This window comes from Anolis carolinensis, chromosome 2 (genome assembly GCF_035594765.1).
Source record: "Anolis carolinensis isolate JA03-04 chromosome 2, rAnoCar3.1.pri, whole genome shotgun sequence".
Classification (NCBI taxonomy): domain Eukaryota; kingdom Metazoa; phylum Chordata; class Lepidosauria; order Squamata; family Dactyloidae; genus Anolis; species Anolis carolinensis.
This window is the reverse complement of record NC_085842.1, coordinates 83661040-83685035: the sequence shown is the minus strand read 5'-3', so window position 1 is coordinate 83685035 and position 23996 is coordinate 83661040. Positions and strand designations below refer to the sequence as shown.

Below are 23996 nucleotides of genomic sequence, written 5' to 3'. Positions count from 1 at the left end.
CGACCTTTCAGCCAGCAAGTTCAGCAGCTCAGCAGTTTAACTCACTGTGCCACTGAAGGCTCCTGCAGCATTTATTACACTAAGCAAAACGTTATGCCTCTTCATCATATCTCCCTTTTCTTTCTCCCTTCACCCTCAAACTTAAACAGCTCCAAATGTCATATTCTTTCCGTTACTCTACTCCTTTGATCTTTGTACAGCTGTATAAATTTTGACAGGCACTTTTTGTAACCAGAACTGTTATTCCAAGTGTCCTCATACGACAGATCTATGTGAGTGTAGTATTTATTGGCAGTTTTATTTTGCATTCCTTTTCTGTCAGTGCTTTGAGTCAAATTTACCAAATAGCTAGGGTGGGATCTCTCACTTTTACAAATATAACCGGAAAAGTACCTAAAATTCTTTGTATAATGATAGAGGATTACAGCTTAGGCGATCCCTCATAGTTCGAGGACGATTGTTTTCCATCTCTGATGTCTTGGGGGTGGGTTCTTAGGTGGCTGAAGAGACCTATTCATGATCTGCATGTTCTCCCGCAGTGAGGACATCAGTTTCCAGGTGGAAGGCGGTCCCGGTCAGGGTTGGCTTGACGGGCCTTCCTCTTGGCACGTTTCTCCCTTAAGCCCTCCATTCGTGCTTCTTCGAACTCCGCAGCACTGCTGGTCACAGCTGACCTCCAATTGGAGCGCTCAAGGGCCAGAGCTTCCCAGTTCTCAGTGTCTATGCCACAGTTTTTAAGGTTGGCTTTAAGCCCATCTTTAAATCTCTTTTCCTGCCCACCAACATTCCGTTTCCCATTCTTAAGTTCGGAGTAGAGTAGCTGCTTTGGAAGACGGTGATCGGGCATTCGGACAACGTGGCCAGTCCAGCGGAGTTGATGGCGTAGGAGCATTGCTTCAATGCTGGTGGTCTTTGCTTCTTCCAGCACGCTGACATTTGTCCGCCTGTCTTCCCAAGAGGATTACAGTACATATTTCAGAATGCAAAAATAAAATGGCAACAATAACAAAAACTAAACGGTGATCCCTGCTCTCGTTACATCTCAGATAGACTATTGCAGCATGCTCTACGTGGAATTGCCTTTGAAGACTGTTCGGAAGCTTCAAGGGGTCCAATGGGCGGCAGCCAGATTGTTCACTGGAATGGCATACAGGGAGCATACAACCCCCCTGTTGCGTCAGCTCCACTGATTGTTTGTCTGCTACCGAGCACAATTCAAAGTGCTGGCTAAAGCCCTAAACGGTTCTGGCCCAGCTTACCTGTCTGAATTCATCTCCCTTTGTGAACTAGTTAGAGCGTTAAGATGGACCGGGGGAGGTCATGCTCTCAGTCCTGCCGCCTTCACAGATGTGATTGGTGGGGACGAGAGACAGGGCCTTCTCAGTGGTGGCCCCTTAGCTGTGGAACTACCCATCAAGATCGGACTGGCCCCCTCCCTCCTGGCATTCAGGAAACAGCTCAAAACTTGCATGTGCAAGCAGGCATTCAACAAATGATAGCTGTCAAGGACAGAACGCCACAAGGTTCAAAATAACAGAGTTTATTTAATTACAGAACTCAAAAATGCCCGTAAAAACACAAGGGCCAGGCAATTTTAGCCTTTAGGAGCAAAAAAGGGACAAGGGAAAAACGTACAAAAGATAAACCGGATTAAACCGAAGTTTAATCCGGGTAAAAACAAACTGCTTGCTTCAGCCTGAGGGTAAACAAAACAAAAGCCAAGGAACAAAAGAATGCAACTAATTGGCAGCAGATTCCTCTCTGCTGCCAACACAGTGCTTAGAGGAACTTGCGTCGCTCCCACACACACAGCAGACAGGATTTCCAACACGAACAGATCAGCCAAGGATTGTAGCAGAAGAGTAGACCCAGTTCCTTTCCGTGGTTCAAAGCCAGAAGTAGACGTTGTAGTTTCCAAGTCCAGAAGGGGGAAGACAAGCCGTGGTCAGTTCAATCCGAGTTTTCAAAGCAGGAGATGGCGTCCGTCAAGAAGACGACGGAAGGTCAAGCTAATAAGAGTAAGCACAGGTTTGCACAAACAAATGCCCACACAATTCCTCCCGCCGTCTGACCCTGAATTCCAAAAACAACTTACGTCTCAGCACAGGAAAACACACCAGTCTTCAGGAAAGCGTCCCACACAGATCCCAAGCGTTTGTCCAGATTACCTTGCCCAACGCAATTTGCAATTGCTCCCAAGCCCCATTTTATGCCAGTTACAAATCCTCATCACTGTCAGCTGTCCTCCTTAACCCGGGCGTTTCCTCATCACTTTCCTCATCAGAGCTGGAACACCTCTGACTACGCCCCACAGCATCTCCAGCTGTGGATCCCGTCCCATCCCTCCAGCTAAGCCATGGGTCTAGTCCTGAAAGTCCCCATTCATCTTCTATCCTATCATGACCAGTGGCACCCAATTCCTCCCTTACCCGAGTCCAATCCATCTCATCCTCCTCCGAGCTAACCAGCCCCTCCTCCATTCTCTCCGTAAACCCCTCAAAAGACTCTTCGTCAGATGGTGCTGCAAAAATGTCTCGCAGTCTTTTTCTTTCTCGCTCCTCGAGAGTATCTGACTCTCGAGGAGTCTTACGCCCACGTCTGTCAGTAACAGAGCCATGAGGCTCAATCATAACAATAGCAATACGTGTTATGATTGAGCCTCATGGCTCTGTTACTGACAGACGTGGGCGTAAGACTCCTCGAGAGTCAGATACTCTCGAGGAGCGAGAGAGAAAAAGACTGCGAGACATATTTGCAGCACCATCTGACGAGGAGTCTTTCGAAGGGTTTACGGAGAGAATGGAGGAGGGGCTGGTTAGCTCGGAGGAGGATGAGATGGATTGGACTCGGGTAAGGGAGGAAGTGGGTGCCACTGGCCATGATGGGACAGAAGATGAATGGGGACCTTCAGGATTAGACCCATGGCTTAGCTGGAGGGATGGGACGGGATCCACAGCTGGAGATGCTGTTGGGCGTAGTCAGAGGTGTTCCAGCTCTGACGAGGAAAGTGATGAGGAAACGCCCGGGTTAAGGAGGACAGCTGACAGTGATGAAGATTTGTAACTGGCATAAAATGGGGCTTGGGAGCAATTGCAAATTGCGTTGGGCAAGGTAATCTGGGCAAACGCTTGGGATCCGTGTGTGTGTGGGACGCTTCCCTGAAGACTTGTGTGCTTTCCTGTGCTGTGACGTAAGTTGATTGGAATCCAGGGTCAGACGGCGGGAGGGATTGTGTGGGCATTTGTTTGTGCAAACCTGTGCTTACTCTTATTAGCTTGACCTTCCGTCGTCTTCTTGACGGACGCCATCTCCTGCTTTGAGAACTCGGACTGAACTGACCACGGCTTGTCTTCCCCCCTTCTTGGACTTGGAAAAACTACAAACGTCTGCTTCTGGCTTTGATCTACGGAACGGAACTGGTCTACTCAACTGCTACAATCCTTGGCTGATTTACTCGTGTTGGAGATTCTGTCTGCTGTGTGTGTGGGGGAGCGACGCAAGTTACTCTAAGCTCAGTGTTGGCAGCAGAGAGGAATCTGCTGCCAATTAGTTGTATTCTTTGTATCTTTTGTTCCTTGGCTTTCGTTTCGTTTATACCCAGGCTGAAGCAAGCAGTTTGTTTTTACCCGGATTAAACTCCGGTTTAATCCGGTTTATCTTTTGAACATTTACTTTTGCCCCTTTTTGCTCCTAAAGGCAAAAACTGCCTGGCCCTTGTGTTTTACGGGCATTTTTGAGTTCTGTAATCTAATAAACTCTGTTACTTTGAATCTTGTGGCGTTCTGTCCTTGACAGATTGCCCAACGCCCATAAAAAGTTTATTGCAGCAATAAACCCGTCAGGAAGACGATGGATGAGTTAAGGGCCAAAGTAGACCAATTGCAAACGGCTTTTACCGTTAGCCAAACAGCTCAGGCTGTGAAAGGACATGTTTTGACTCCTGAACGCTTTGACGGAACCAGGTGCAAGTTGCCAACCTTTTTGGCACAAGTGGAGCTTTATTTTTCTCAGCTCAGTGCTCATGCTTTTCCTACAGACACTAGCAAGGTGGCCTTTATTTTGAGTTTGTTGACCGGTCCTGCAGGACAATGGGCCACTAATTTAATTTTGGGAAATGACCCAGTCAAGGACAATTTGAATAATTTCAAAAAGTTGTTAACTGATACTTTTGGGGATCCTCTCCGCACGGAGAACGCTGGGTGGGCTCTGTATCGGTTGAAACAGGGAAAGGGGACTGTTTTGGATTACTTAAATAAGTTTAACCTGTATCGCCACCAGCTGGATTGGGGGGAAAATGCATTCATGCTTTTATTTACTGCCGGGTTAAGTGATATGCTCCAGGATGAATTAGCACGCTTGGAGCCGGCTGAAAGCTGGGACGCCTTAGTAGCTAAGGTGCTGCGTTTAGACGCAAGGTTCGAGGCTCGTAAACACTCAAAAGCAATGTGTGCGCCACCCATGCATGTAACCAGGGCACCTGTGGTGATGGGGGAAGAGCCCATGGAGCTTGGGGTCTTTAAAAAGCTGTCTACAGAGGAAAAGAGCCGTAGGAGGCAGCTGGGCTTGTGTTTGTACTGTGGGAATGCTGGGCATTTTGCCAAAAATTGTAATGTGAAACCTTCCCAGCTTTCGGGAAAAGGCCAGCCCTAGTGCGACGTGAGTCCAACGCACTAGGGCTCCTCAAGCAGTCAACTGAGGGGAGGAAGCATGTTTTCGTACCCATTACATTATCTGTTGGGGGAAGGGAACTTGTTTCTACTTTGGCACTGCTGGACTCAGGAGCTACGGTCTCCTATGTAGATATTGAGTTTGCTAAGAAGCATGGCATTCCTAGAGTGCGCAAGGCATGCGACGTGTGGGTGGAAGGAGCAGATGGGAGACTGCTGGAGACTGGGGTGGTTAACCATGAAACCTCAGCAGTAACGTGGGAGGTGCAGGGAGTAACGGGAACGTTTGTGTGGGATATTACGAGCTTGCCTAGATATGATGTGATCCTGGGGATGGATTGGCTAGCTGTAGTAAACCCACAAGTAGATTGGGCAACACGTAAAGTGATCTTAAAGAGGCAGGACTGTTGCACTCTAAATGTTACTCATTCTGATATGGAGGGAGTGCCTGCTGAGTATGGGGAGTTCTCTGATGTATTTTGTAAAAGAGAAGCGGACAAATTACCACCGCACAGGCCATATGATTGCGCCATCAAGTTGGCAGAAGGTGCGAAACTGCCAGCAGGGAGGCTGTATGCCTTGACTGTACCGGAAAGGCAAGCTTTGCGGGAGTTTCTAGATGAAAATTTAGCCAAGGGGTTTATTCGCCCATCTAGTTCTCCAACTGCGGCACCGGTATTCTTTGTAGCCAAAAAGACTGGGGAACTTAGGCTGGTCTGCGATTATCGGATCTTAAACAAATACACCATTCGGGATAGGTACCCGCTGCCTTTAATCTCGGAACTGTTATCAAGGGTGCAAGGGGCTAAGGTCTTTACCAAGCTTGACCTGCGGGGGGCCTATAACTTAATCCGTATACGGGAAGGGGATGAATGGAAGACGGCATTTAACACGTGTTTCGGATGCCACGAGTTCCGAGTCATGCCTTTTGGGCTTTGTAATGCTCCTGCGGTATTCCAGAGGTTCATGAACGATGTGTTCAGGGACCTAATTGACCAATTTTTAGTGATTTATTTGGATGATATCTTGATTTTTTCTAAGGACGAGAAAGAACATCGTCAACATGTCAAGCAGGTTCTGCACCGACTGCGGGCTAATGGGCTTTTCGCCAAGGCTTCCAAGTGCGTCTTTCATGTGCCTGAAGTGGAGTTCCTAGGTCATGTAGTGTCAGGTAGGGAACTTAAAATGGACCCACATAAGGTTGACGCCGTCAACTCATGGCAGGAGCTGAAGACTAAGAAGGATGTACAAAGGTTCTTGGGTTTCGCTAATTACTACCGGGATTTTATTCCGAATTTTGCAAAGCTCACGGTACCTTTGACGCAGCTTCTGCGTAAGAAACAGCCATTTGTGTGGGGGCGGGAAGCTCACGAGGCGTTTCTACAACTAAAGTCTAGTTTTCAATCGGACAACATACTAACCCATCCTGATGTTGACAGACCGTTCGTGGTAGAAGCGGACGCTTCTAGCTACGCGTTGGGGGCTGTATTGTCTCAGAAGGATTCCTCAGGGACCTTGCGTCCCTGTGGATTTTACTCGCGGCAACTAACACCCTTCGAGCAGAACTATACCATATGGGAGAAGGAGTTGTTGGCGATTAAGGTGGCGTTTGAGGTGTGGCGGCACTGGCTTGAAGGGGCACGGCACCAGATCGTGGTCAGATCTGATCACAAGAACTTAGAGCACTTGCAAACAGCAAAGAAGTTAAACCAGCGTCAAATCCGCTGGGCTTTGTTTTTCTCCAGGTTTAACTTCAAGGTGCAGTTCGTGGAGGGGAAGGCAAACTTGCGGGCCGATGCTTTATCCCGCAAGCCGGAATTTAAGACCAATGAGCAGGTAGTATGTCAGACCATCTTGCCTACTGCCTCTCTGTGTGTTGTAGATAATGAGCTTGGGTTACATGACCAGATCCTTGAGGCTCAGAAGGATGATGTGTGGACTCAGGAGCAACTGATGCTGCTCTCTGCAGGTAACCGTACCATACTGCCACATCTCCAGGATCAAGACGGGGTATTGGTGCGTAGGGGGCAGGTTTACGTACCAGTGGGGACCCTCAGGTTGGAGGTGATTAGAGCCCACCATGACGAACCCATGGCTGGGCACTTTGGCAGGTTCAAGACCGTACAGCTTATCACCAGGAGCTACTGGTGGCCAAAGATGCGGCAAGACATTCTGCGCTTTTGTGACAGCTGCGCCGTTTGTCAGCAGAGTAAGACGCCTGTTGGGCGCCCTAGAGGGTTGTTATCGTCTTTACCTGTTCCGGAGAGGCCATGGCAAATCATTTCCATGGATTTTATTTCAGATTTGCCTAAGTCTGGGGGTTATACTTGTATTTGGGTGGTGGTGGATTTATTTAGTAAACTGGCTCATTTTATTCCTTGTTCAACCATTCCGGCGGCCCCTACGTTGGCCTTACTATTTACAAAGCACATCTATCGTTTGCACGGAGCACCCGAGGTGATTATTTCAGATAGGGCTCCGCAATTTGTGTCACGCTTTTGGAAACACTTCCATGAGTGTTTGGGGACTAAGTTAAACGTGTCTTCAGCTTTCCATCCGCAAACGGATGGACAGTCGGAACGGGTTAATGGGCTCTTAGAGCAGTATCTGCGTTGTTTTTGTTTAGATCAACCCACGGCTTGGGTAAAGTGGTTACCGGTGGCGGAATTTGCTTACAACAATGCGGTGCACACGTCTAGTCAGCATACGCCATTTGAGCTAACTTATGGTTTTCACCCACGGGGAGGTGTGGCGCCGTCGACCAATGTGGTCTCTTCGGACCCTGTGTACCGCTCTTCGGAAATGGCTGCATTGCATGATGTTGCCCGTCGCTTACTGTTGGAAGCTAAGGCAACGCAGAAGACTCAGGCTGACCGCCACAGGCAGGCAGGGGAGGAGTTGGAAGAAGGGGATTTGGTGTGGTTATCTTCCAAACATATTAAACAGGCTGGGGGAAAGTTTGCGCCTCGGTATTTGGGTCCCTTTCCTATCGTTAAAAAGATTTCTTCTGTTGCGTTTCGTTTGCGTTTACCGTCTAGTTTAAAGGTCCATCCAGTCTTTCATCGTTCGCTGTTGAAACTTGATACCTCTAGTCGTCGTGGTGCTATAGCGGAGGGTATCACTGCCACTTCTCCGCCATCGGGGGAGGAGGCCTTTGTGAGAGGGGATAGTGTTATGATTGAGCCTCATGGCTCTGTTACTGACAGACGTGGGCGTAAGACTCCTCGAGAGTCAGATACTCTCGAGGAGCGAGAGAGAAAAAGACTGCGAGACATATTTGCAGCACCATCTGACGAGGAGTCTTTCGAAGGGTTTACGGAGAGAATGGAGGAGGGGCTGGTTAGCTCGGAGGAGGATGAGATGGATTGGACTCGGGTAAGGGAGGAAGTGGGTGCCACTGGCCATGATGGGACAGAAGATGAATGGGGACCTTCAGGATTAGACCCATGGCTTAGCTGGAGGGATGGGACGGGATCCACAGCTGGAGATGCTGTTGGGCGTAGTCAGAGGTGTTCCAGCTCTGACGAGGAAAGTGATGAGGAAACGCCCGGGTTAAGGAGGACAGCTGACAGTGATGAAGATTTGTAACTGGCATAAAATGGGGCTTGGGAGCAATTGCAAATTGCGTTGGGCAAGGTAATCTGGGCAAACGCTTGGGATCCGTGTGTGTGTGGGACGCTTCCCTGAAGACTTGTGTGCTTTCCTGTGCTGTGACGTAAGTTGATTGGAATCCAGGGTCAGACGGCGGGAGGGATTGTGTGGGCATTTGTTTGTGCAAACCTGTGCTTACTCTTATTAGCTTGACCTTCCGTCGTCTTCTTGACGGACGCCATCTCCTGCTTTGAGAACTCGGACTGAACTGACCACGGCTTGTCTTCCCCCCTTCTTGGACTTGGAAAAACTACAAACGTCTGCTTCTGGCTTTGATCTACGGAACGGAACTGGTCTACTCAACTGCTACAATCCTTGGCTGATTTACTCGTGTTGGAGATTCTGTCTGCTGTGTGTGTGGGGGAGCGACGCAAGTTACTCTAAGCTCAGTGTTGGCAGCAGAGAGGAATCTGCTGCCAATTAGTTGTATTCTTTGTATCTTTTGTTCCTTGGCTTTCGTTTCGTTTATACCCAGGCTGAAGCAAGCAGTTTGTTTTTACCCGGATTAAACTCCGGTTTAATCCGGTTTATCTTTTGAACATTTACTTTTGCCCCTTTTTGCTCCTAAAGGCAAAAACTGCCTGGCCCTTGTGTTTTACGGGCATTTTTGAGTTCTGTAATCTAATAAACTCTGTTACTTTGAATCTTGTGGCGTTCTGTCCTTGACAATACGCAAGCAACTAAAGGAAACCATGGGATCGATGCAATGTTTAAATGCCTTAATGTTTAATATTTTAATGTTTATGGTTATGTTTGACAGTTTGTATAGTTTTTAATGATTTAATTTTTGGTTATATGTGATTGCTTTTAGACTTGTAATGTTTCTTTTATATTGGATGTGAGGCATTGAATCTTTGCCATTTATTGTGTTGTGAACCGCTTTAAGTCCCCCTAGGGGTGAGAAAAGCCGCATTTAAATAAATAAATAAATAAATAAATAAATAAATAAATAAACTATTTTTACTAGCTAATAAAACAAATTTCTTTCAATTCACAGGCCATTCATTTATTATTGTAAGTCGTGTGATTTAATAAGCTATTCTTGTGTTCTTTCATGGAAGATCTTCCAAGCATTGCATGGTGCCCAGCAAATTATTGTCAGCCTTTTGAAATATTTAACAGCTCTTTAAAAGCTATCAGCTTGAATGAAGTAAAATACTGAGAATTTCCTCACAATTCCTTGTCTCACATAATTTCCATTTTTAAGGCCTCATCATCGTGTTGGAGATGTCTAAATCCAGATGTCTTGCAGCGCTTTGGGAAATTCCAAGCCAAGTAAAGAAAAATGGGAAAATGTAGCTTTTCAGATGTTGATGAACTCCCCATCAGTTCTAGCCATCCTGGCCAAAGATCACAGGCGTCTGTAGCACGTTGGGAGTATATAATATGGTGGAGGTAGTAGTTTGTTTGGAGAACTAAAATTCTATGTTCCCGATGTAAAGCAAAAGTTTAATAGGATAATCAAACCCTTCTTTAGTCAGTATCCTAAGAACCTTTCCAGTACTGTTTATGTTCACAACTAATTTCATGGTATTTTTCTCGATAAATTGTAGTTGACAAAAAGCTTTGATGTTGAGGCTGAATAAAAGCAAACAGCTTTTGCCTGGTTCTGAAAAAAAGCCTGGTGTCTTACAGCTGTAGAAACAAGCTAGCTGTTAGATAGAGCTTCAGCTCTTACTCTATAAAATAATGGATCTCACTACATTATCTAGATGAATCTACATTTTAAGAGATGACCCCAACTGGAGCCATGATGGTGCCATTGCTGCTTATACTTTGCTAAGGTCAAGGACCTCCAGCCGAGCACATGGTGGTTTTGGGTTAACATCTTTATTCCTCCCACCACTACTTCCTGCCTGTAAACGAATCTCCATCCTTTGTCTTTGTTTAACATCCTTGTCTCAAGAATGTTTTCATTTTGTTTAGCCACAACAGTCTGGTCTCCTTTTAGTCTTTCATTCATGTTTTTTTTGGGTGTGTATAGATATAATTTCCTATTGATTTCCTGAAGATAGAGCTTTACCTTGCCTTCATTATCTCCCCATTTGGAGGCATGAAATATCTCAAAGCAGGGCTGTCTACATGCAAGATTTGTGTTTTATCAGTTTTTGTGGGGGTATCTTGGCCAAATTACTGTGATACACCGAGCCATATAGTGCATACTTTTGTATTGTTATTGTAAATGTATGTTCTCAAATCTCTGCTGAGAAAGTGAAATGTGAGTAAGAAATCATTGTAGAGCAGAACTGGCTCATAGCTACAAACGACTTCAAACAATCATGTGTATGTCTGGTTTCTGAATTTAGTTGGCAGGGGGAATTAATATCTTGAGAGACGTCTGCAGAGATCTGAAGGCTTTTGACTACAGAAATAACAGCACTGGGATCATTACACTTTCTCAAACATGTAGTTCTGTCATTAGTCAAGTTAGTAGAGATACAGTAGACTAAGAACACACTATATCATTTTCTCCCCTTATACCAAGGTGTGTTGATGTAACAGCAAAAAGGAGAACAGATAAGAATTATGAGCCACAGTTCCAGATTATTTGCTGCCTGCCCAATCTGTATATCCAGTCTTGACTGTGGCCCTTCCTCACTTTGTGAAACATCTCCTAATTCACTTACATTGCTCTCAGCTTCATAAGGGCCCAGAAAGAGCAGGTAGTGATAATGGCTGACACCTGGGATGTGTCGAAGTACCACTAGTGTAGTATGGTTGCATTAGACTTAGCCCTTATGTTTTTGATCGCCTACAAAGTCCAACATGACTGCAAGAGATGAACCTTTCCACTTTTCTCTCAATCTTGTGAGAAGGAGTTGGATGTGCTCCATTACTTCCATTTCAACAATGTACTGCAGGCTTGTTGCCTGCTGGAAAAGATTGCACGGCTTGGCCTGAATGGCCTTGTGATGGATGAAATCATTTAAACTCATCTTTATGCAGCTGACCAAAAATATGGCAGGGTTCCTACTGAGGAATACTGGTGTTGACTGTATCTCATATCCATAACAATTTGTTGCTAGTGGTTACCAGGGAACATAGTTAAGATTGCTATTTTATAAAACCATTTTTTCATTTGGAATTGGGGTTAAGAAGGCAAAGAGAACATTGTAGGCCTCTCACTTTTGCTTTACAGTAAACAGAATCCATGTGAATACATTTAAAAATAATCCTGGAAGGGGATGGAAATTGTTCTATTTTTACCATTTCCTTGGAGCAAGTATTTGCCAGGAAAAGATTATATTTGAAGGAATTTCCAAAGTAGACATAGTAAGTTGGCTGTACACTTTTCTCTCACTATCAGTGTATGGGGATTTTTACTTATTATACTGTTAGCTCTTTAATATTGTGTATCCACCACATTCATCAAAATGGAAAGATTTATTGCTTTAAACGAACTTGTACTTGTTCATTTATCAGGCCAACATGACAGATGATGAATTGATTACAGTAGACAATTCAATGTTTTATGACACAATGTATTAATTATAATAATTATTAATACTGTATTAAGGTTGCAGAATTTACAAAGACACTGTCTCTTCCTGACAAGCCATATCAAAGATAGCAGGCACCAGAATCCCTTCAAGCAGAAGTCCTTTTCCATGACTGAGAGCCTACTTCTGTGTAAGGCAAGATTGTTAGGAAGTGCTCATGACGGGCAGCCTGGATATGAAAAGGAAGGCTACTGAAGAAGTAAGAACTGGGAGTTCAAAGATTGCTTAAATCTTGCTTTCTTCCTCATTTTGTAATACACCAGTTAAACACCACAAGGTCTCAGCAACAAGGGTCTTATTTTGCTGACCAGCGCATTAACCCATGAGAATATACATCCCACTCACTGTCCAAACTGGGTCACTGTGAGGTTTCCAGGCTGCATGGCCATGTTCCAGAAGCATTATCTCCTGACCATTCACCCACATCTATGGCAGGCTTCCTCAGAGGTTGTGAGGTATATCTCACAGCCTTTAAGGATGCCTGCCATAGATGTGGGCGAAACATTAGGAGAAAATGCTTCTGGAACATGACCATACAGTCCGGAAAACTCACAGCAACCCAGTGATTCCGGCCATGAAAGCCTTCGACAACTGTCCATACTGCTCTAAACTATCTGTAAAGCTATATATTCAAATATTCTACCATAAACATTTACAATTGTCTTGTAGGTCTAGAGCTGTACTGCTCAAAGTGGCGGTCCACAGACTGTTGCTGCTCCACAAAGAGTTTTTAGAAAACTATGTGAATACAACTGCAATAGTCCCAGTCCCTGGCATATTGAGGGGAAATGCTGCTAGTCTTTGCATTAGATAGTTTGAGAGGCAGAGGTATATGGTGTATGGGATAATTTTCAAGGCCACTGCTTTCTCACATGCTGCATGTTCACCTCATGAACCGTAACCTCAAAATGCATACCAGAGTTTAGTAGATCAAGAAAGAATGTGAAAGTAACATTTGTACCAGACAGTTGTACTATCTGATTCCGGTAAGATGCTATCTCATAATTACAGGGGACAACAGACAGGTATAAATGCTGTCAAGAATACTAGAAAACAAGATTGATTATAAATCCATAGAATTACACTAGTGCAAAAGGGAACCAGCACAGGTCAAGATTGTAGGGTTATAGATTTCAACAAAAGGTATAGATACAAAGGCTCAAAAATAATAATTACAGGCCAGTAAAATTTCTGAGGAAGGCATATTAGTTACTTTGTGCAGGCATGCAGGGCTTAATTTGTGTTGGGGATTAACACAAGTGGTTTTCAATACAAGGGAACATGGAGTAAAACAAGATCCAATTAGTATTACACCCAATTCCCACTAATAAGCAACCACAACAGCCTTCAATTACCTAATGTTGACAGCAGGGCTACTGGATTAGAAAGCACAACTTCTCCATATGCATGGACTCTTACACTCTTGTTTTAGAAATTAAATGCTTAGGTCCATTGAATCAATTATGGATTTCACTTATGTAAATCCCACTGATTTGGTGAATCTATTCTATTTGGTGTTGGGCCACAATTCTATAGGAGACATTCTGTGAGTTCTGTGGTGGGTTAAACTTTATTTATTTATTTATTTATTTACTCTATTTATACCCCAACTTTCTCTACCCTTTTCTCTACCCTGGAGGAGACTCAAGGTGGCTTATACATGGCAATTATTCAATGCCTTAAACACATACAAACATTAAGCTTAAAATAAATTGAATGAAAATTATTACATATTAAACATTTAAAAACATTAAACTTTATCTTTAAGTTAATAATAATAATAATAATAATAATAATAATAATAATAATAATAATAATAATAAATCACACAGTCCTAAACGCTTGGGAAGTGTTCGACTTGTGATTTTGTGATACGAAATCCAGCATATCTATCTTGTTTGCTGTGTCATACTATGTCGTTGTGTCAATTATACTTTATTTTTAACCTGCCGTCTCTCCCTGAAGGGACTCAGGGCGGCTTCCAAAATAAAAAGGCAAACATTAAATGCTATGTGCTATGTCAGAAAAAATAGAAATAAAACAGAAATCAAATAAACCAATCTAACAACCTAAGCTAAATCATGTAGTCAACTGAACTCATAAATAACACTACAAGCTAATAAATTCTGTATAAAAGTATAAGATATATACATATAAAAATGTGGTTCTCCCATGAGTTAAGGTAATATAATCACTGTCACTGACAGCATTGTTGGACCTCATAAAAGCAATAAAAGGCTAATCGCCTTCCTCTCCGCAAAAGCCAATGTGCAAAGGTATGTTTTTAATTGCTTCTTGAAAGAGAGGAGTTTCAGAGGCAAGGAGCGATCACGGAGAAGGCCCCCTCACTCATCCCCACCTTGAAACGGAGGTGAGACCAAGAGCAGTAAGAGTGTATAATTTGGAATAGAAGTCGTAAAAAATGTTTTAAAGGTTCAAACATTTTAAGTTGAGTTTACTTCTACTATCACCTCCTGGTCCTATTCTACAGTTAGGAAAAGATTAAAATTTCATACAGCTTGAATTTACTAAATTGAAAGTGATCATTCACTGCAAATATTGGTAAGGGGCAGTTTTGTTGTACCTGCATTTCTGTTGTGAGACTGTAGTATGCCTTACATTGGTTAGTAGTGCTAGTAGAACAGTAGAACTGTACATCTTTGGTTTTAATATGGGACATTTGCCTTAATCCATTTCCTGAGGTCGAATTTCCTGGAATAAAAATTGGAAAGATAATTAAGGTTAGTCTATGTGAGCTCCGGTGGCGAAGTGTGTTAAAGCACTGAGCTGGAGACCGAAAGGTCCCAGGTTCAAACCCCAGGATCAACGTGAGCGGCTGCTGTTAGCTCCAGCTCCTGCCAGTTTGAAAACATGAAAATGTGAGTAGATCAATAGGTACCGCTCCAGCGGGAAGGTAACAGCACTTCATGCAGTCATGCTGGCAACATGACCTTGGAGGTGTCTACGGACAACGCCGGCTCTTCGGCTTAGAAATGAAGATGAGCACCAACCCCCAGCGTCAGACATGACTGGACTTAACGTCAGGGGAAACCTTTACCTTTTTTACCTATGTGCATGTCAAGTAGAGATATAACCCTTTTTAATAACTTGACTGACTGGTGGTTAATGAGTAAGTGATGGCTAGGGAAAGTTTACATAAATGGTTCCTAGCTGGTGGCAAGAAATTCAAACCAGTCCATACTCCAGGAAATAATGCCCGGCTTATCACTGGAGGGAAGAATATTAGAGGCAAAGATGAAGTACTTTGGCCACATCATGAGAAGACAGGAAAGCTCGGAAAAGATCATGATGCTGGGGAAATGGAAGGAAAAGGGAAGACGAGCTGACCAAGGGCAAGATGGATGGATGGTATCCTTGAAGTGACTGGCTTGGCCTTGAAGGAACTGGGGGTGGCCATGGCTGACAGGGAGCTCTGGCATGGGCTGGTCGATGAGGTAATGAAGAGTCAGAATTGACTGAACGAATAAACAACAATAACAAGCTGGGTAGCTCTTGCTTTGTTTTAGGTAGCATGGGAACTGAGAAGAAACAGAAGCAGTGGTATACTGGCAAATAATTAAAATGGTGTACAGTACTTGCAATTAAAAACCCCATAACCATGCCTCCTGGGAGTAAACATTCAGGAAGCTGTTATTTACATAATCTAGGACTGAGCATCATGTAACCTTCCAGATGTTGTTGGCCCAATGGTTATAGCCAAGAAAGTCCATGGTGAGACATGCTGGGAGTGGCAATCCAGCTCATCCAGAGGGCGGTGTAATTCCTATCCCTCATGTAGATCTAGCAGCTTTTTTCTGCACTAGGAGCATGTCTTTTGCTGGATGCTAAATTATAGAGCAGAGAATCTTTCGACCACCAGATGCATTGGACTTCAGCCCTGGAAAGCCCCAGCCAGCATGGCTAAAGGCAAGGGATTATGGGAGTCCAGAGCATCTGGAGGACTAAAGGTTTCTGCACTCTGGGCTAAAGGCCCAATAACTGAACATAAATAAACCCACATCCCCTTTTTGTGCGAAAATCCTCCAGGACACTCTGAGGATTTCAGCTTGCCTCTGCAGTAGATCCTTGAATAGGGTACTCAAATGCCGTTTGCTTTTTTGCAGGCACTGATGGCTGTTCAAAAACTAGCACTCTTGAGGGTGCTTGTCTGTTTAAAATGATTTTATGTTTCACGTTCATTATCATTGGGCCTCACTATGTAACACAAGAAGTGATAAAAAGCCAAGCATATAATCCTACCAATGAAAACAGTAAATGTGTTATGAAGAGATGTCACCAGTCTTTACTCGGATAAAAGCTGCTGATATATAACATGTTGGTAGCAGCAATAATGCCACTATGAAGCTGCAATGGTTGATATGTGGGAAGCTCTGTTGTGAAAGTAGCCAACACTGAAAATTTCCATGACATCAGCCAAGCCAGCCCACTCTCCTGTCTCAGCTGAGAAGGCCTGGGACCTTTTACATTAGCATAATATCTGGGACATTTCTTCCTCTTGTAGTTTGGAATATTGAACCACAGAAACATCAAGTTAGAAGAGACCAAATGCAGGAATCAAAGCATTCCTGACATGATCATCCAGCCTACCTTCACAAATCTCCAGAGGAGACTCCACCACACTCCAAGGCAGCATAGTCCACTGTTAGATAGCTCTAACCATCAGAAAGTTCTTTTTATTTTTAGGTGGAATCTCTTTTTCTGAAGTTTGAACCAGTTGTTCATGTCCTAGCCTCTAGATCAGCAGAAAACAAGCTTGCCCTGTCCTCAATAATCACATCCATTCAAATATTTAAATATGGCAACCTTCTCCAAGCTAAATGTACTCAGCTCCCTCAGTTGTTCTTCATAGGGCTTGGCTTCCACACCTTTGGCCATTTTGGTCACCCTTCTCCAAACAGTTTCACTTGTCAATATCCTTCTTGAATTGTGGTGCCCAGAATTGGCGACAGTGTTATTCCAGGTGAGGTCTAATTAAAACAGAATAGAGTGGGGCTATGACCTCCCTTGATTGAGACACCGTATTCCTTTTGATGTGGCCTAGAATCACATTGTATTTTTTACCTGCAACATTACACTGTTAACTGATATTAATTTCTTCTACTTAAATGTGGTATCCTAATTTCTAATTGTTTACATTCATTTTATTAGTCCCCCGGGTTCCCCCAGTTTTCCAATCTGTTAAGATCATTTAAAATTAGAATCCTGTCCTGGGGCATTAACTACTCTCCTATTTTGATGTCATTTACAAATTTGATAAGCATGTCCTCTATTTTGTCATCCAAATCATTTATACAAATGTTGAATAATGCTCTCTCTTTCCTTCCAACTGGCTAATCTGCTAAAAACCACCTTGGTGTGCTGCTCCACACTTTCCTGGAATAAAACATTTGGGCAATAATTATGATGTCCTAGCAAAGAGGAAATTGATAAAGGAAGAGATTTATATTATACAGTATTGTATGTATGTCGGTGCTTATTTCCTGGTCAGAGAACAATGCTTGTTCCTTACACAGATTCTCTGAAGACCTCAAATTGCTTCTTAATTGAACAACATGTTGTCATTCCATCTGTTTTAATAGAGACCCAGAAAAGTAATTTGCCAAAATACATGGAAATAGGCCAAAAAAGAGTTAGATTTTAAGCCGTATGATTCACAAACCAGTATATTTGCCACACCAAACTATATCTCTCAGGATTCCAGTGCATTGAGTCACGGCAGTCAACGTGGTGTCAAATTGCATTAATCCTACAGTGTAGATGTACCCTCATATAATTTTGGCTGCTGGCCTGTGCAGGAATACAGTTAAGTAATGAAGATTAGATTCTTTACTCACACTTCAAGTATGAACATAGAAGACCCATCATATTTAGTGTGATCCTGATCAATCTGAACAAAAATGATTAAAGAGAAAAGGGCAAAGGCAAAGAGAACTCATAAACTGTCACAGACAGAACGCCACCAGATAAGATTCAACACAGTTTATTAAGGATACAGAACCAAAAATGCCCGTAAAAGACAAAGGGCTAGGCAAAGACTCGCCTTCAATATGAGAAGACACTAAAAAACAGTTCAAAAGATAAACCGGATTAAACGGGAGTTTAATCCGAGTTAAACCAAAAATGCTTACTTCAGCCTGGCACTTAAAACAAACAAAAACTGGTAAACTAAGATTCAATGAAACATAAATAACTGGCAGCAGATTACTCTCTGCTACTCAACAGCTGTGGTTGATTAACTAAGTTGTCACTCCTCCGTGCAGCAAGCGAACTCCGGGTCCAAACACATCAATCAGGGCAGGAGCAGTCAGCGGGGTCCCAATCCGGTCCAAGGTCGAAGGCCAGGTACAGACGTCTTTAGTTCACCAGTTCCACCGATAATCACAGAAGGGATAATCCAAGGTCGTAGTCAGTCAGTCAGTCAGTCCAGCGTCAATCCAGAGTAGGCAATTAATGTCCGTCAAAAAGACGACGGAGGTCCAAGCTATTAAGATTAAACACAAGTCGCACAGGAAAAGCCCACACAGTTCCTCCCGCCGTCTATGCCCAGTGTCCTTGGTAACTTACGTATTCAGCAAACGAATCACACCCGTCTTCAGGAAATTCCCAACAAGAGCCCAAGCGTTCGTCCAGATTACCTTGCCCAACGCAATTAGCCCTGGATTCTAAACCCCATTTTATGCCAGTTTACAACTCCTCATCGCTGTCAGCTGTTACCCTAATTCCAGGTGCCTCATCATCATCCTCCTCATCAGAGCTAAAACACCTTTGACTACGCCCCACAGCATCCCCAGCTGTGGATCCCGTCCCATCCCTCCAGCTCGTCCACGGGTCTAATCCTGCAACTCCCCAGTCGCCTCCCATACTATCATTACCGGTGGCACCCAAATCCTCCCTCACACGAGTCCATTCCATATCATCCTCCTCTGAGCTAACCATCTCTTCCTCCATTCCCTCGGTAAAACCCTCAAAGGGGTCTTCGTCAGTTGGTTCTGCAAATAAGTCCCGCAGCCGTTTCCTTTCTCGCTCCTCAAGAGAGTCTGATTCCCGAGGAGTCTTACGACCACGTCTCCCAGTATCGGAGCCATAAGGCTCAACCATAACACTATCCCCTCTCACAAAGGCCTCCTCCTCCAAAGGTGGAGATACAGCAGTGATTTCCTCAGCTACAGTGTTACGGCGCCCAGAAGTAACTTCAACAAAGAACGGTGAAAGACAGGGTGAATCTTGAAAGAAGAAGGCAAACGCAGTCTAAATGCCACAGAAGAGATCTTTTTGATAATAGGAAAAGGTCCCAAATGCCGTGGCGCAAACTTTCCCCCAGCATGTTTAATATATTTAGAGGATAACCAGACCAGAGCCCCTTCCTCCAACTCTTCCCCGGCTTGTCTATGGCGGTCGGCTTGAGTTTTCTGCGCTGCCTTAGCTTCTAATAGCAACCGACGAGCAACATCATGTAAGGCAGCCATTTCAGAGGAACGGTACACCGGATCAGAGGAAACCACATTGGTTGACGGCGCCACCCCTCCCCGCGGATGGAAACCGTAAGTTAATTCAAATGGGGTGTGTTGACTAGACGTATGTACAGCGTTATTATAGGCAAATTCAGCCACCGACAGCCATTTTACCCAAGCACTTGGTTGTTCCAGACAGAAGCAACGTAAATACTGCTCCAACAACCCATTAACTCTCTCAGATTGACCATCCGTTTGTGGATGAAAAGCAGAGGAGACATTCAATTTGGTTCCCAAACACTCATGGAAATGCCTCCAAAAACGAGACACAAATTGAGAAGCTCTGTCGGAAATAATAACCTCAGGAGCCCCATGCAAACGGAAAATATGTTTGGTAAATAGTAAAGCCAATGTAGGAGCCGCTGGAATTGTTGAACATGGTAAAAATGAGCCATTTTAGAAAACAGATCCACCACCACCCAAATACATGTATAACCCCGAGACCTAGGCAAATCCGAAATGAAATCCATGGAAATAATCTGCCACGGTCTCTCAGGAACAGGCAAGGAAGATAATAAACCCCTAGGGCGCCCGACAGGCGTCTTACTTTGTTGACAAACTGCGCAGCTATCACAAAAACGGAGAATGTCCTGTCGCATTTTTGGCCACCAATAGTTTCTGGTAATGAGTTGTACGGTCTTAAACCTGCCAAAATGCCCAGCCATTGGTTCATCATGATGTGCCCTAATAACTTCCAACCTAAGTGCACCCGCCGGTACATAAACCTGTCCATTGCGTACCAATACCCCCTCCTGGTCTTGTAAATGAGGCAGCATAGTTCGATTCCCTACCGACAGTAGTATGAGTTGCTCTTGAGTCCAATTATCCTCTTTCTGAGCCTCTAAGATTTGAGCATGTAACCCAGCCTTGTTTTCCACCACACATAAAGAGGCAGTAGGCAAAATGGTCTGGCACACTGTCTGCTCACAGGTTTTAAACTCAGGCTTACGAGATAGCGCATCTGCCCGTAAGTTTACCTTCCCTTCTACAAACTGAACTTTAAAATTGAACCTAGAGAAAAACAAAGCCCATCGAATCTGACATTGATTCAATTTCTTGGCAGTTTGTAAATGTTCTAAATTCTTGTGGTCAGATCTGACCACAATTTGATGACGTGCGCCCTCTAACCAGTGCCGCCACACCTCAAAAGCCACCTTGATAGCCAGCAATTCTTTTTCCCAAATGGTATAATTTTGTTCAAAAGGTGTTAGTTGTCTGGAATAAAATCCACAGGGACGCAAAGTCCCTGATGAATCCCTTTGAGATAATACAGCCCCCAACGCATAGCTAGAAGCGTCTGCTTCTACTATGAACGGTCTATCAATGTCTGGATGGATTAGTATATTGTCAGCCTGGAAACTAGACTTCAATTGTAGAAATGCATCGTGAGCCTCCCGTCCCCACACAAACGGTTGTTTCTTACGCAAAAGTTGCGTTAAAGGTACAGTGAGTTTGGCAAAGTTTGGGATAAACTCTCGGTAATAATTAGCAAATCCCAAGAATCGCTGTACATCTTTTTTGGATTTGAGTTCTTGCCATGAGTTGACTGCGTCAACTTTGTGTGGATCCATTTTTAGTTCCTTTCCCGAAACTACATGTCCCAGGAACTCAACTTCAGGCACGTGAAAAACACATTTGGAAGCCTTAGCAAAAAGCCCATTACCCCGTAGACGGTGTAATACCTGCTTAACATGCTGCTGGTGTTCTTTTTCATCCTTAGAGAAAATTAATATATCGTCCAAATAAACTACTACAAATTGGTCAATTAAATCTCTAAACACATCGTTTATGAATCTTTGGAAGACAGCAGGCGCATTACAAAGTCCGAAAGGCATTACACGGAACTCGTGGCATCCAAAACACGTGTTAAATGCCGTCTTCCATTCGTCACCTTCCCGTATTCTAATCAAGTTATACGCCCCCCATAGGTCAAGTTTGGTAAAAATCTTAGCCCCTTGCACTCTTGACAGTAATTCCGAAATCAAAGGTAGCGGATATCTATCACGAATGGTGTGCTTGTTAAGAACCCGGTAGTCACATACTAACCTGAGTTCTCCTGTCTTTTTAGCTACAAAAAACACAGGTGCAGCAGTTGGAGAACTAGATGGGCGAATAAACCCTTTAGCCAGGTTCTCATCAAGAAATTCCCTCAAGGCTTGTCTTTCTGGTACCGTTAAAGCGTACAACCTTCCTGCTGGCAACTTAGCGCCTTCTACTAGTCTAATGGCACAATCGTATGGTCTATGAGGCGGCAATTTATCCGCTTCCTTCTTACAAAACACGTCTTGAAATTCTCTATATTCAGCAGGCACTCCCTCCATGTCAAGCTGAGAAGGATTAAGAGCAAAACATTCCTGCCTCTTAAAAGCTATAGTACGCTTCACCCAATCCACTTGAGGATTTACTAAAGTTAACCAATCCATTCCCAGGATTACATTGTATCTTGGTAACCGTGTAATGTCCCATACAAACTTTCCAGTTACTCCTTGTACCTCCCACGTTATTTCTGAGGTCTCACGATTAACCACCCCAGACTCCAGTAGTTTCCCATCCGCTCCTTCCACCCATATATCGCATGCTTTACGTACGGTAGGAAGCCCATGCTTCCTTGCAAACCCAACATCCACATATGAGACCGTAGCCCCTGAGTCCAGCAGTGCCAGAGTAGAAGCAAGTTCTTTTCCCCCAACAGATAAAGAAATGGGTACAAAGACATGTTTCTTCCCCTCAAGTGACTGCTTTAGAAGCCCTAATGCGTTGGACTCACGTCGCACTAGGGCTGGCCTTTTCCCGAAAGCTGAGAAGGCTTAACATTACAATTCCTAGCAAAATGCCTAGCATTCCTGCAATACAAACACAATCCCAATTGTCTCCTACGGTCTTTTTCTGCCATAGACAGTTTTCTAAACACTCCGAGCTCCATAGGTTCCTCCCCTTTCATCACAGGTGCCCTAGGCGCAGATACAGATGGCGCGTACATTGCCCTAGACTGTTTGCGAGATTCGAACCGGGCGTCCAAACGCAACACCTTAGCTACCAAAGCGTCCCAGCTTTCTGCTGGCTCTAAACGTGCCAATTCATCCTGGAGGTAGTCATTCAAGCCAGCAATAAACAAAAGCATAAACGCGTTCTCCCCCCAGTCTAATTGATGCCGATAAGAATTAAACTTGTTTAAATAGTCCAAAACAGACCCCTTTCCCTGTTTTAACCGATAAAGAGCCCAGCTAGCATTTTCCATACGGAGGGGATCCCCAAAAGTGTCAGATAATAATTTTTTGAAATCATTTAAATTGTCCTTGACTGGGTCATTACCCAAAATCAAATTAGTGGCCCATTGTCCCGCAGGACCGGTCAGTAAACTCAAAATGAATGCCACCTTACTGGTGTCCGTAGGGAAAGCTTGTGCACTAATCTGGGAAAAATAAAGTTCAATTTGCGCCAAAAAAGTAGGCAGTTTGTTTCGAGACCCGTCAAAACGTTCGGGAGTCATTACATGTCCTTTAGCTGGCTGTGCTGCTTGTGCAGCGTAAAATGCAGCCTGCAGCTGGTCAAAACGAGCCTTAAGCTCCTCCATCGTCTTCTTGACGTAATTACCTAACTAGAAAACTTTTTTCTGGCGTTGGGCAATCTGTCACAGACAGAACGCCACCAGATAAGATTCAACACAGTTTATTAAGGATACAGAACCAAAAATGCCCGTAAAAGACAAAGGGCTAGGCAAAGACTCGCCTTCAATATGAGAAGACACTAAAAAACAGTTCAAAAGATAAACCGGATTAAACGGGAGTTTAATCCGAGTTAAACCAAAAATGCTTACTTCAGCCTGGCACTTAAAACAAACAAAAACTGGTAAACTAAGATTCAATGAAACATAAATAACTGGCAGCAGATTACTCTCTGCTACTCAACAGCTGTGGTTGATTAACTAAGTTGTTACTCCTCCGTGCAGCAAGCGAACTCCGGGTCCAAACACATCAATCAGGGCAGAAGCAGTCAGCGGGGTCCCAATCCGGTCCAAGGTCGAAGGCCAGGTACAGACGTCTTTAGTTCACCAGTTCCACCGATAATCACAGAAGGGATAATCCGAGGTCGTAGTCAGTCAGTCAGTCAGTCCAGCGTCAATCCAGAGTAGGCAATTAATGTCCGTCAAAAAGACGACGGAGGTCCAAGCTATTAAGATTAAACACAAGTTGCACAGGAAAAGCCCACACAGTTCCTCCCGCCGTCTATGCCCAGTGTCCTTGGTAACTTACGTATTCAGCAAACGAATCACACCCGTCTTCAGGAAATTCCCAACAAGAGCCCAAGCATTCGTCCAGATTACCTTGCCCAACGCAATTAGCCCTGGATTCTAAACCCCATTTTATGCCAGTTTACAACTCCTCATCGCTGTCAGCTGTTACCCTAATTCCAGGTGCCTCATCCTCCTCCTCCTCATCAGAGCTAAAACCCCCTTTGACTACGCCCCACAGCATCCCCAGCTGTGGATCCCGTCCCATCCCTCCAGCTCGTCCACGGGTCTAATCCTGCAACTCCCCAGTCGCCTCCCATACTATCATTACCGGTGGCACCCAAATCCTCCCTCACACGAGTCCATTCCATATCATCCTCCTCTGAGCTAACCATCTCTTCCTCCATTCCCTCGG

The 23996-nt window shown here is 44.2% G+C and overlaps 1 long non-coding RNA gene across 1 annotated transcript; it reads right to left on the bottom strand.

Moving 5' to 3' along the window:
- Window positions 1-1524: 1524 nt before the first annotated feature.
- Window positions 1525-2636, bottom strand: LOC134296094 (uncharacterized). Its single transcript, XR_010002666.1, has 2 exons — window positions 2096-2636; window positions 1525-2009 (listed from the first exon to the last, which is right to left on the bottom strand). It is a non-coding gene; the product is annotated as an uncharacterized LOC134296094 (long non-coding RNA).
- Between the last annotated feature and the right edge of the window lie 21360 nt (window positions 2637-23996).